We start from the raw sequence: 10000 nt of genomic DNA, 5'->3' as shown, positions 1-10000 counted from the left end.
GGGGGGAAACCCAGAATGAGAGAAGGCGAAAGCGAGAGGGAGGGGTAGAGAGAGCTTCTAACTGACGGGGTAAAGGGTGAGGGAGGAAAGTGAGAGATAATTGGATGAGATTGAATCTTCAAGCCAAACAGGTCTGCTGCTTGTGCTGTCCACAGCACAAAGAGTCCCTTTAGCTTGTTCATGTTTCAATCATTATTACTTCACTGCCAATCCATTCCTGCTCACCCAGATATTCAATTAGAATATCGTTTTCTAATGTCATTAACTTCTTAATCCACATGTGAGTCAGTCAAAGCAGAATCTCTCTCTCTCTCTCTCTCTCTCTCTCTCTCTCTCTCTCTCTCTCTCCTCCTAGAGAAGCCAGTCATTAATATTTCCCTGCCACAGCCTCTGTGATTGGCCAGTGGAGACGACCAGCTCACACACACACACACACACACACACACACACACACACACACACACACACACACACACACACACACACACACACACACACACACACACACACACACCTCAGAGGATACAGGTTTAATGTTTTGAAATGTCTAGACATGGATTCTCCTTTCTCCTCCTCTATCTTTCCAAACTCCTCTTTAGTTTTCCTAATCCCTCCTCATCCTGCCTCTCCCTCCCTCCCTCCCTCCTTCCCTCTCTCTAGCTGGTTGTTGTGTTTCCCACTCTTTCCAAGGGCACAATTCCAGTTATTTTCATCAAAGACAGAACATAAATCAGAAGTAATGCAGAGAAAGAAAGGGAGAGAGATGGGGGAGGGAGAGAGACATACAGACAGACAGAGAGGTGAGAGAAAGAGAGAGAGCGAGAGAGAGAGAGAGAAGAGGACACCAGGGGAGAATGAGCTAGATGGTATCGGAGAAGAAACAGAAAAGGGTGAAAGGAAGAAAAGAGACCGAGGGACGAGTGTGGGACTGCAGAGAAAGGGGCGATCGACAGGGAGAGAGACAGGGAGAGAGACAGGCCGATGACGGAGGGCCGTGGCGGGCTCACAGACCCGTCTCCCTCTCCCCATTAAACGGCCATGTGGTTGCCACGGTAGCGCTCGCGATGGCCCCCCCACCAGATTAAAATGTTTTACGTCCGTCGGCATCTGTCACCGTGCAGCCGCGGCTCCCCGGGGCCCCGTTCCCGTGGCTACAGCACAGAGACCCCCGGAAGACAGCCCCTCGTTACCAACACACGCCGTCAACCCCCGTCTGTTGTCATGGCAACAGACCCCGCCTCCGTCCCCGGCGCGTCCGTGGGATGAGCCCCCGTCAGGAGAATCTTTCCCGGGACCGGACCCTGACCCGGGATTATACCTTCATCATCATCATCATCATCATCATCATCATCATCATTATTAACATTATTAATACTTAAGTGACTTACGAACTAATATTCTATGTGTTTGTGTGTGTGTGTGTGTGTGTGTGTCTGCGTGTGTGTGTGTGTGGCCGTGTGTGTGGGTGTGTGTGTGTGTTTATATGTGTGTGTGTGTGTGTGTGTGTGTGTCTGCGTGTGTGTGTGGGCGTGTGTGTGTGTGTGTGTGTGTGTGTTTATATATGTGTGTGTGTGTGTGTGTTTGTTTGTGTTTGGGTGTGTGTGTTTATATGTGTGTGTGTGTGTGTGTGTGTGTGTGTGTGTGTTTGCGTGTGTCTGCGTGTGTGTATGGGCGTGTGTGTGTGTGTGTGTGTGTGTGTGAGATTGTTTGTGTGATTATATGTGTTTCTGTAATTGCAGACACATAGGCAGATAGACGGGCAGAAAGACAGATTGAAAGTGTGTTTCTGTGTGTTTGTAGTTTAATTATTTGACATACCAGTGATCTATCATAATATAACCACTTCCCCGGGGAACTATCTCCTCCAAGGACGCTCACTCACACACATTCCTTGATATATTCCAGTCTTCCTCCTCTATCGCTACAGTATTTGTCTCCCCTCCCTCTCTCTCCCCCGCTGCCCTCTCCTCTCTCTCACGCCTCCTCCCCCCCCCCATCTCTCTCTATCTCTCCCTCGCTCTCCCTCCCGTCTCCCCCTCTGCCCTCGTCTCTCTCCCCTCTCTCCCTATGTCTCTCTATCGTCGTCTAACTCGCGCTCTGAATAATTGTCAATGAATATTTAGCGGTGGGTGAGATGGGGGGATGGGGCTGGGGGAGGCTGTGCTGATAGAGGGTGGTCAGCCATGCGTGCTAGAGGCTGGATTAGCGCGGGGAGATGATGAACTGCAGAATAAACACTAAATAAACAGCAAGCGCCGCGGCTACCGCTAACAGCTCCGCACGCATGGCTGCCGTTCTCAGGCGCTGTTTGGTGTCTACGGGACATACATGGTTACCGGTTACAGGTAGGGGTGAGACAGTGAATACAGAGACAGGTCATTAGGGAGCAGGTAGGGGTTGGACAGTACAGAGACAGGTCATTAAGGAGCAGGTAGGGGATAGCCAGTGAATACAGAGACAGGTCATTAGGGAGCAGGTAGGGGTTAGACAGTGAATACAGAGACAGGTCATTAGGGAGCAGGTAGGGGTTAGACAGTGAATACAGAGACAGGTCATTAGGGAGCAGGTAGGGGTTAGACAGTGAATACAGAGACAGGTCATTAGGGAGCAGGTAGGGGTTAGACAGTACAGAGACAGGTCATTAAAGGGTAATTCCGGTGTAAAATGGATTTGGGATATGTTTTGTATGATAACGAGTTGAAACGTTCGTTTTAGAGCACAAAAATTGTATATAGACGCTTTCTTCAGTTGGCTGTTTTTAGCCGATTCTATCAAAACGCTATAAACTTGGAACGATGGGGGCATTTGTTATGGTAAAAACTTAATCGCTATTTTAAACCACTTAAAAGGCTAAAAGTAGCCCGACACTTCTTTGGTAGTATAATAAGGGTCTTAACATATAAAACGAGGCATTGAGAACTTTGTAAGTGTACAGATTGTTTATTAAAAATGACATTTTATACACACAATACCGTCAGTAGATCACCCGTCGACGCCATTTTGTTTTTAAGACTTGATAAGTAGATTGGCGAACACAGAGCTTGCGTGTTGCTGACGGATGTCACAATCTCTGTAGGACAGGTCATTAGAGTGACTAGGGCAGACGGCTCATGAGCAAGGCACCACTGCGGTGAACAGGTAAGGGTTTTGGGTTAACTTTTCCCTTATCTACATCGCTATATGTTCATCTCCATCCCTCTCTCCCTCCCCCTCTCTCCCTCCCTCCCTCTACATCTCTCCCTCCCTCTATTTCTCTCCCACCTTCTCCCGCCCTCTATCTCTCTCCCTCCCTCTCGCTCTCCCTCCCTCCCACCCTCTCCCTCCATCTCTCTCTCCCTCCCCCTCTCTCTCCCTCTCTCCCTTGATCTCTCCCTCCCTCCCTCCCTCTCTCCCTCCCTCTCTCCCTCTCCCTCTCTCCCTTCCTCTCTCCCTCTCTCACTCCCTCTCTCCCTCCCTCTCTCCCTCTCTCCCTTCCTCTCTCCCTCCCTCCCCCTCTCTCTCCCTCTCTCCCTCTCTCTCTCCCTCTCTCCCTTCCTCTCTCTCCCTCTCTCCCTCTCTCTCTCCCTCTCTCCCTTCCTCTCTCTCCCTCTCCCTCCCTCTCTCCCTCCCTTCCTCTCTCTCCCTCTCTCCCTCCCTCTCCCTCTCTCCCTCCCTCCCTCCCCCTCCCTCTCCCTCTCTCCCTCCCTCCCTCCCCCTCTCTCCCTTCCTCTCTCCCTCCCTCCCTCTCTCCCTCCCTCCCTCCATCTGTTCCTCAGTGTTTCGCTCCCAGCTGCTCTCTGGTGTAAAAGTGTCTCCTGCTGGATGACAAACGACAGCACAACAACCTGGAGTCTGATTTACTGTTCAGGAACCACGCACACACATCAAACACACACACCCACACACAAACAGGGAAGTAAATACACACACACACATGGATGGAAACGCACACACACACACACACGGATGGAAACACACACACACAGAGAGGGAAGTAAACACACAGACAAACACACACACAGACAGGGAAGTAGATACACACACACACACAGAAGGTTGCAAGCACACGCACACACACACACACACACACACACACACACACACACACACACACACACACACACACAGGGGTGCAAACTGGTGACGGCCGAAAAAGGTGGCAACATTTCTTTGCCATAAGAAGAGAGCGAGCGTCTGATGCTCTGCTCTCTGTGCTCACTGAGTGCCGGACAGAGCGACCACACTAACAGGACAACAGCAAGAACAACTCCCCTCTATTAGGAGGTAAAGGTTGTTCAGTTAAAGGACAAACACACACCACCACCAGTTGAATTAACCATATATACTATCTAGCTATTCTACAATCTTGATAAGACGAAGAGAAATTCAGAAATAATTAAAAGAATCAATATTTAAAAAACGTAATGAAAACGACATCAATAACTATGTATAGATATGAACTTTTAAATATATAAATACTTTTCGATTATTATTACTACACTAAATAGCTAACTTAATGCCTTTGGCCTGCTCTCTGTCTGTCTATCTCTCTCTCTCTATATATGTCTCTCTCTCTTTGCATCTATTCGTATGTTTCTCTCTCTCTATCTGCCTCTCTCTGTCTCTGTCTCTCTCTCTGTATGTCTTTCTCTCTCTGTATGTCTCTCTCTCACTATGTCTCTCACTACCCACACAACACACACACACACACACACACGCACACACGCGCACACACGCGCACACAGAGGCAGAGCTTATTTCAGTTAGCTGCCATCTCGCTCTTACCTTGAAATTGGTAATTATGCTAACTAGTGACTTTCATATGAAGTTAAGAGTAACAGAGAGAACTTCAGTACAAGTCAAACACCGCTTTTACTTTACAATTAAACTCCCCCCCCTCCCCCAGGCAGTAGGCAGTATATTTGTTATCAAAGCAAAGCGCTGGTTGTAATAAAGCTGTGTTGAACAGGCTAATACAACACAGCCAGGTGTGGCTGGCAGACGAGAAACGCTGCTTTGCATATTCACTCTCACCATCCGCATAATTAAATATTTGAAAAATATCAGGAGTTGAAATTAAAGTTCATAATTAAAAAGCTGCTACCTGCGCTATCTCTGGGCTCTGGCATCACAAGCGCCTCATCGCCCACGGCAACCTCCCAACATGGCCGACCTTGGTATCCATAGTGAAGCTCACTTTATAAACTACATGTTGGGGAGTTTATAGAGTCTGTCTCTATAGTGAAGCTCACTTTATAAACTACATGCTGGGGAGTTTATAGAGGCTGTCTCTCTAGTGAAGCTCACTTTATAAACTACATGCTGGGGATTTTATAGAGGCTGTTTCCTTAGTGAAGCTCACATAATAGACATGTTGGGGAGTTTATAGAGGCTTTCTCTATAGTGAAGCTCACTTTATAAACTACATGTTGGGGAGTTTATAGAGGCTGTCTTTATAGTGAAGCTTACTTTATAAACTACATGTTGGGGAGTTTATAGAGGCTGTTTCCTTAGTGAAGCTCACATAATAAACTACATGTTGGGGAGTTTATAGAGTCTGTCTCTCTAGTGAAGCTCACTTTATAAACTACATGTTGGGGAGTTTATAGAGGCTGTTTCCCTAGTGAAGCTCACATAATACACTACATGCTGGGGAGTTTATAGAGGCTGTTTCCCTAGTGAAGCTCACATAATAAACTACATGCTGGGGAGTTTATAGAGGCTGTTTCCTTAGTGAAGCTCACTTTATAAACTACATGTTGGGGAGTTTATAGAGGCTGTTTCCCTAGTGAAGCTCACATAATAAACTACATGTTGGGGAGTTTATAGAGGCTGTTTCCTTAGTGAAGCTCACTTTATAAACTACATGTTGGGGAGTTTATAGAGGCTGTTTCCTTAGTGAAGCTCACTTTATAAACTACATGTTGGGGAGTTTATAGAGGCTGTTTCCCTAGTGAAGCTCACATAATAAACTACATGTTGGGGAGTTTATAGAGGCTGTCTCTATAGTGAAGCTCACTTTATAAACTACATGTTGGGGAGTTTATAGAGGCTGTTTCCCTAGTGAAGCTCACATAATAAACTACATGCTGAGGAGTTTATAGAGGCTGTTTCCTTAGTGAAGCTCACTTTATAAACTACATGTTGGGGAGTTTATAGAGGCTGTCTCTATAGTGAAGCTCACTTTATAAACTACATGTTGGGGAGTTTATAGAGGCTGTTTCCTTTGTGAAGCTCACTTTATAAACTACATGTTGGGGAGTTTATAATGGAAAACTCCCCAACATGTCTCTAATCTGGCCTCTGATCTGGTCCGTATCTTTAATCCATCATATTGTCTCTGGCCTGGGATTTCCCATATTGTCTCTAATCTGGCCTCTGATCTCATATTGTCTCTAATCTGGTCTCTCATCTCGAGTTGTGTCTCTATTCTGGTCTCTGATCTAATCTTTAATCGGATCTCCAATATGATTTCTTATCTCTAATCTGATTTTCTATCTTTAAATTGGTCTGTAATTGTTTCTCTTTTCTGGTCTCCAATCTGATCTATAATCTGTTCTCCAATCTGATCTCTAATCTGGTCTCCAATCTGATCTCTAATCTGGTCTCAAATTGGATAGATATTGTGATGTTTGATCTGACCCTAATCTGATTATCTGGATAACAAAAACAAAGACACTTTGAAATTCAGCCATAACCATTTACAAATCTGTGGCTCTCATAAAGGCTTGCCTAATGAAGACTGTTTTGCAACAGGCTACAGTGAGACCAAGTGTGCATCCACTTCCAAATTCTTAAATTTCATCCCAAGGTTGAGAGATGAGCTGTGCATATCATAAAAACATGTTTCCCTGTGATATGAAATAACTGGGAACCCTGACATGCGGTGGATAACACAACTCTGAAGACTTCAAACTTCGGCTGTAATTTATTCAAACAAGATTCAGTCCAAATGCGGGTGGTTGACATACGCCAGGGCCCTCCAGCTCAGTCTATCAGTACGTTATAATGTGATTTAAACAGCTGGTAATAACCTGAGGTCCATATTTAAATCATATCGTACCATGTCATATCCAGGATCATAGACACACCCCTGAAGTCCCCTCACCTCTCAGACCTGCACCCCAGGGTGTTGACTGACGCCCCCTTACACCCAGCTGAGCTGACCGCACCGCACTCATCACCAGGGGGGCTCAGGGTAGTAACAACGGCTGGTGACGTCATAAACATGGAAATCACTGATTCTTCTTCTTCCAAAATAGTTTGGGCTAGGGTGAGGGTAAGGGCTAGGTTGGGACTTGGGTTTAGGTAGGGTTAGGGTTAGGGTTAGGGCTAGGGTGAGGGTAAGGGCTAGGGTAGGACTTGGGTTTAGGTAGGGTTAGGGTTAGGGTAGGACTTGGATTTAGGTAGGGTTAGGGTTAGGGTTAGGGCTAGGGTGAGGGTAAGGGCTAGGGTAGGACTTGGGTTTAGGTAGGGTTAGGGTGAGGGCTAGGGTGGGACTTGGGTTTAGGTAGGGTAAGGGTTAGGGTTATGGCGCCCTCCTTTACGCTCTCCTCTGCTCTCCTCTACTCTCTGCTCCTTCTCTCCTTCTCTCCTCCTCCTCTGCTCCTCTCTGCTCCTCCTCTACACACACTTCTCGTCTCCTCAGCCCTAATTTCCTCTGATTCCTCCTTCTCTCCTCTGCACTTGAGAGATATGTCAGCAAATGAAAATCTCAACACATATAACCAAAACAACACAAAGGCGGTCTCCCGTGTGCCGGGCGTGCGCGCGTCTACATGTATGTGACTCTAAGCCAGACCGTGATAATGTGTTAGGTGTAATCCTCTAAGCTGGTGAATATTACACTGCATTCATAAATAAATCCCGCCACCAGCTCCTCATATGAAATCATTCAGTTCACCACATTTATTAACCTTCTGCATCCGCCTCTCTGAGTCCGACATGAGCCCTTCTCCTCCTTGGGAGACCTATTCCTATCTCCTCTTCACCTTATCCTCTCCTTCACTCCCTCCCCCCCCCCCCCATGCCCGGTGGTCTGTCAGGCTGAGGGCCGGGGGCCAACTATCTGCTCCAGTAACACAGAGATAACACACACACCTTATTGAGGCCCTACATGTTAATCATCACCCGTGGCGGCACTTAGAACTCGCTCTCTGTCTCTCTTCTTCTGTCTGCTGCGCGCGTGTGTTTGTGTACGTGTGAGCGTGTGCGTGTGTGTTGTGTGTGTGAGCGTGTGTGTGTTTGTTTTTGTGTGGGCCTGTGCGTGTGTGCGCGTAAGTGCGTGCGTGCGTGTGTGTATTTGCAGATGTGTTTGTGCGTGTGCGACTGTGTGTATGTATGTTAATATTTCTTCTATATCTCTTTTGAGAAACAGACTGATGCTCAACAGTTTGTGTGTGTGTGTGAGAGAGAGAGTGTGCGAGTTGTAATGTGACAGACAAATCCATCTAAGTCCATATTAAACACCTTTCTGCAATTCTCTCACTCTCTTGCTTTGTTTCCCTCTCCACCCGCCCCCCCACGCCCCACACACACAAGTAGACACACACCCACACAAAAAAAACACAGGTTGATATTAAGCAGGTCTCAACAAGCATGTATGAATGTTATATATATATGTTATATGTATGTATGGGGAGCTAATCCCCAATAGTAGCTTTTGCTAGCTCTAGCTAACTCTGCTAACACCTGCAAATCCTGCAGTGTCAGCCAGCCTGTAGTATCTGCACACACACACACACACACACACACACACACACACACAGACCACGAGAGAGCAAAAGAGAGAGAGAGAGAGGAAAGGTGAACATATGCTCACACCAATAACTGCAGAATGTTACTGTCGCCGAGAGACACAAAAGACCAAACACTTTCACAAACAAACATGTAGGAAAATAGAGAACAACAGAGAATAAATCGAATGAAAGAGATGTGTATTTATCTTGATACTACCCGGGTATAACCCCCACACACACACACACACACACACACATGAATATGACCCCCCCCACACACACAAACACACACACTAGCTGTGGATCCCCCCCTCTGCGGCGGACCAACTTGGAGCCATGCAGACTGGTGATCAAACTTTGAGTTTCCAGCTTTGATAGAACCAGAGATGGTAATGGTTATGTGATGTGAAAGAACTGCAAACGCACGCACACACACACACACACACACACACACACACACACACACACACACACACACAGTCCTCGGATAATGAAGGAGAGAACAGTAATGTTATGCATGGAGCCAGAGAAACAGAGGTATGGGAGGGGAGAGAGAGCGCAACAGTAAAGCACACCTCAATTAACATTAAATCACAATCCAATTAGCCAGGTCCAGCCAATTAACCAGCAAGCCAATGGTAGAGCAGACACATACAATATGCTAATGCTATGCAAATACAAGCGCACCAACCAGTCCTGTTTACGTTCTATACTCCCAGGACCATGCTGTGTGTGTGTGTGTGTGTCTGTGTGTGTGTGTGTGTGTGTGTGTGTGTGTGTTTGTGTCTATGTGTGTTTGTGTCTATGTGTGTGTGTGTGTATGTGTGTGTGTGTGTGTCTATGTGTGTGCGTGTGTGTGTGTGTTTGTGTCTATGTGTGTGTGTGTGTGTGTGTGTGTGTGTGTGTGTGTGTGTGTGTGTGTGTGTGTGTGTGTGTGTGTGTGTGTGTGTGTGTGTCTGTTTGTGTGCGATGCTGAACAAGTAAAATAAAATAAAATTGATATTCGGCTCATGTACACATCAATGCACTCCTCTACTATTCCAATTGCCATCCTTCCATCTCTCCCTTCATCCCTCCATCCCCACCTCCCCCCTCCCCCCCTGTCCCCCCCTCCCTCCCCCATTCCCCCATCATTCCTCCCCCCTCCTTCTTTACATGGTTGACTTCTAACTTCTAACTGTTTCTTATGCTAATGAGAAACATCTCTGTGTTTATTTAGCTGAGCGAGAGGAAGATGGCCTCAGGCCGAGAGAGAGAGACACGGCGGGAGAGAGAGAGAGAGA

At 46.8% G+C, this 10000-nt stretch overlaps 1 protein-coding gene across 1 annotated transcript in view; it reads right to left on the bottom strand.

Moving 5' to 3' along the window:
- npas3 (neuronal PAS domain protein 3) overlaps window positions 1-10000 on the bottom strand; it is a gene marked incomplete at its 3' end in the record, with an annotated part of 48455 nt that overhangs the window by 31827 nt on the left and 6628 nt on the right. The window lies entirely within an intron of this gene.

Source organism: Pollachius pollachius (assembly GCF_949987615.1).
Source record: "Pollachius pollachius genome assembly, chromosome: 15".
NCBI lineage: Eukaryota > Metazoa > Chordata > Actinopteri > Gadiformes > Gadidae > Pollachius > Pollachius pollachius.
This window is presented reverse-complemented; position numbering and strand designations above follow the sequence as displayed.